This window comes from Nelumbo nucifera, chromosome 5 (assembly GCF_055504915.1).
Source record: "Nelumbo nucifera cultivar China Antique chromosome 5, China Antique-T2T, whole genome shotgun sequence".
NCBI lineage: Eukaryota > Viridiplantae > Streptophyta > Magnoliopsida > Proteales > Nelumbonaceae > Nelumbo > Nelumbo nucifera.
In genome coordinates this window covers 2,917,439-2,921,729 of record NC_142653.1, presented here as the reverse complement: position 1 = coordinate 2,921,729, position 4,291 = coordinate 2,917,439, and the positions used below count along the sequence as shown (strand labels likewise).

The following is a 4,291-nucleotide window of genomic DNA, read 5'->3' as shown; positions in this document are numbered from 1 at the left end:
TGTGGGCAGGAGATCTGGACTCTTTGCTATGTGTAGATGGTCCCCATCCTTAAAATAGTATGGACATGGATGAGTCATATCCCAATTTATTGTCTACAATATTTTCTCATGGATGGTCAGTTTGTGGGAAAGTTTCAGTGTAATGCACCTGTGTTATATTGGTTCAATTACTCTAATTTTATTTAATTTTTTAATAATTTTTAAATTTTTAATATTTTATCAATAAAATAATAATTTTTAATGTTAAATCTAGTACAAGTCCAATGGTTTTCCTTCTCCACTCTTTTTTCATTATTTAAATTAATATTTAAAAAATATTTTTTTTTATTTTTTAAATATTTTAATTAATATTTTTTTAATGATTTAAAAATGCAATTGTTGCCTACATATTATTTTATTGATGCATCTTTTCAATTTATTTACGATATAAAATGCAAAAATTAGACATTTGTGATCAACTATATATGAGAAATATAGAACAAAAAAGTATGGTGTGGACCACTTCACACCATACCTATAAAACACCACTGTGAATGTGGAATATTTCTGTCCACACAATCTATTCATAATTATAAGTTTCTACCACAAGATATGGTGTGGACCAGTCCACACTCACCAATTTTTCATTCATATTATAAAACGCCCCTTAATGAGCCATTGATGTGAAGATGCATGTTGTTGGATGGAACATGGATTTGATGAATTCCTATGGGATACTTCCGAGATGAGATTAGATGAAACAAGGACACAAAAGGAATAATAAAAAAGTAGAAAGCTTTCACATGGTTCAATGATCCAATCATAAAAAATATTTAGGAGTCCACTGATACAGTCACGTGCATTATACCCTATTTATTGTTTAGTTGTGTTAGTGAGGATTTACTGGTTAGCGAATAGTGAGAGATGAAAATTTGTTATTTGTTGTTTCTTTCTCCTACGTGGGGGAGGGGGGGGGGGCTTGCTTTTATATATATATATATACTTTATTTTTTATTTGAAATGGGTAATCGATAGGGTTTAGCTGGTGGTAGATTTGAGCCAATAAATGTTGGAGAAGGGGGAGGGTTTGGGTTTAATGAATCCTGCTAAGAAACAGGTAAGGGGCTGGTGAGAATTTTTATTATTAGTAATTAAGTGAACAAGAGAAGACCACCCCCCCCACCCCCACCCCCACCCCCACCACACACACACACAAAAAAAGGATTTTAAATAAATAAATAAAAAGAACAGTGCAAGAAGAGCGTGGGGCTGTGGGCGTAATGAATGAGACGTATCAGACGACAAACGGGAGGATTTCAGATTTACCCACCACCATCAGTCCATCACCATTCACCATCCAATGACCCAAACCCTCCGTCTGGCTAGCTCATTCCTATCTCCTCTCTCCGTGCATTCTTTTCTCTGCTCTTTTTATCTCCTCCTTTTCACCTTTCTTTTTTTTTTAGGTTTCACTTTTTCAAAATTTCCTATTTATTTTTTATATTAATTAATCTGCTTTGTTTGGTGTACCAATGTACCTACTTTGAAGTTTGAAGTTTGAATGATTACACATGTCCCATTAAAATATTAATAGTAATACACTGTAATTAGTATCTTTAATCTAGCTTGAACAGTACTTTTTATTCCACGTGGATGGCTAGGATCACGTAACAAGGTTCTTTCTGATTTAAGTGCTTACAGATAGATGGTACCTTTGAATATTGATCTCTCTGTCTAGTCTCTGCTACTAAACCGGGTCCCGTCCCGGCCCCTAATTAAGGGAGAGCGCGTGTGAATAAATTCTCGCAATGTAATAATTAGTAATTAAAACCCAAGTCTGAGTTTATTTATTATTGACCCAAAATGTGCCAGATGTAAAGGTGAAGTGAGTTTTGAGTTTGACTGTTCAAACTTTTTTCAGCTTCTCCCTTCCTTTTATTCATATTTCATATCCAATGAAGTCATTGGTCAACTGTTCATTAAGATAAGTATTATATATCTCATCTTTTGATAACCTAACTAACGAAACCGATCAAAAACCTTATTAAACCAAGCCAATTGTATATTAATTAATTAATTAGCTAAGCCAAACCACTCAGTAGTCAGTAGTTTGAAAAGAACCAAGTGCCCATAAGTGATAAACAGAATCCCAAGCCAGGACAACGATACGTTTTGGTTTCTGTAACGCCCACTTAAGCTAATAAAATACATCATCATACTTGATACACAAACATGTGATGGCATACGGAGCAGACCATGATTATTCCAAGTTCTACAAGTACTGTTTAATGAATCTTGTTCTCATTTAATTTTTGTCTGATCTTGGGAATCAAGTTATAATTAAATGGAGCAGATAAACGCGTATGATAACACTGTGTGGTTGCAGTAATCTGTTTTATAATGCTGTTTGTTTTGTGTTTTTTTATGAGCAGGAGGAAGTTTCCATAATCAGCGTATTTTCCTTTTAAATTTAGTTTTCTCTTTGTTTTATTTGGGAATGTTGTATAGCTATTAGCTAGAGGGGGCCGGGGAGAGAGGTTTTGGCATCAGAAACGAGGGGGAGAGGGGATTTGTGGGTGAGGAAGGCAAGAAAGATTGATGGTGGGTTTTTGCAGCAGTAACGAGGGTTGTATGATTCTTCTCCATGTCCATTGTCCAGTGCCAGGGAGGGAACAATCCCATCTGATTATAGTTCTGAGCTCCCTTAATTACACCCCTCCCCCCCCCGTCTCTCTCTCTCTCTATCTGACTCTCTCACTTATTATGCTATTACCATAGACCGTTTCTCCCTTGCTTGTTCTTCTCCTCTTTCCCTTTCTTCTTCTGCTTCTCTGTGTGCTTTGCATGCGTGCACCTCACTCAAAACTCTCTCTCTCTCTCTCGTGTACACAAACATTTACCTCTTTCCCTCAAAAAGAGCCCCCACCTGTAGCCACTCTTGCCTCTTTCTCATCGGTTCTCTCACGCTGTATATATGTTCTAACATGGTGAAAATGAGTTGAGGTTTTTAATTTCATGTGGGCTTTGGCGAAGGAAAAGGAAGGAGGTTATTTTAGTTTCATGTGGGTTTGGCAAAGGGTTTCTTACAGAGTTTATTGGCATTCTGTCCACCTCCACCAAAGGAAATCCATCTCTCTCTCTCGTTTTCTCTTCTTTTTTAATGGAGGTGGGCATCCTGCCAACAAAGCTCTGTTGGCTTCTCTTTGTAAAACCCATGTGATGTTCTCTCTATGGGGACTCTCCATTTCATCTGTGCTGCTCTCTTCTATTATGCAGGTGATGAAGAGGTAACGATGTATAGCAAACATGTATACCCACCTGATTTAACTGCACCTGTTTCTTTTTGTTTGTGTTGTGTTACTCTAAACTCTCTTAAATGTGAAACGATCGACCTCTTTATTATGTTGTTTCTTCTCTTATTATTTCCCTTCATATCGCATTCCGTCTTTCACCATCCCTCTCACCCCCATCTTTTTTTACAGGTTTGATTGTCTGCTACTGCAATCTGCATGCGACTGAGAAAGCAATATCATCTCAGACGGCTTTTGTGTTTGTGTTTTGTTATTCTTGGTTGAGTTGATCCCACCAAACTGTCCTTCCAAAACCCTAATTTCTCGTTTCACTAGATCTTTTGAAAAAGATAATTTAAAACTAAAAGGGTTTCTTCTCTTCTTTGTTTCTCCACATATATGATAGTGTTTGTACATGAAGGATTCAGGAATAATTGTTAGATCACAGAGAGGAGGAACTGTGGAATGACTGTATATTTTCTCTATTTTAATTTGTTGAATGTTAACTAAATGAAAACCGTGACTGAAAAATGAAAATTGCAACGAGTCACTACTGCGAAGTGCGAAGACCCATCTCCATAATATCCCACTGAGTCCGAGGAGTTGTATTTTTTCCGTTTCACAGAGCAGCTTGTACTTCTGTTCTTCTGCAGACGTATCTGTATTCGACCTATTGGTAGTTCGGTAGCCAGCCATGCTGTGATGCTATCATGTACATGTACGTAGGTTTCATGATTGAAGATGCAGAGTTTTTTTTTTTTTTTTTCTCTTTTTCCTTTTGTTAATTTATTTTTTACTCTTTTATCTATGACCATACGAAGTCCCAAGTACATTTTAGTGTAGGTATTCATCATGACCGAGTGACTCCATTATATTCATGGATAATTTCATTTCATTACGATTTACGACTTTAGAGCTGCATTGGCTGGCCATCTGCACCTGGGCTGGGTTTCGATTCCATTGTCTTATTACTTGTCAGGCTTCTCTTCTACTGTCCTACTCGTTGCATTGAGCTGAGCCTG

General features: G+C 36.8%; 1 long non-coding RNA gene across 1 annotated transcript; it reads left to right on the top strand.

Annotated features, from left to right (window-relative positions):
• Window positions 1–2,116: 2,116 nt before the first annotated feature.
• LOC109115150 (uncharacterized) lies at window positions 2,117–4,028 on the top strand. Its single transcript, XR_002023016.2, has 2 exons — window positions 2,117–3,266; window positions 3,462–4,028. It is a non-coding gene; the product is annotated as an uncharacterized LOC109115150 (long non-coding RNA).
• The last annotated feature ends 263 nt before the right edge of the window (window positions 4,029–4,291 follow it).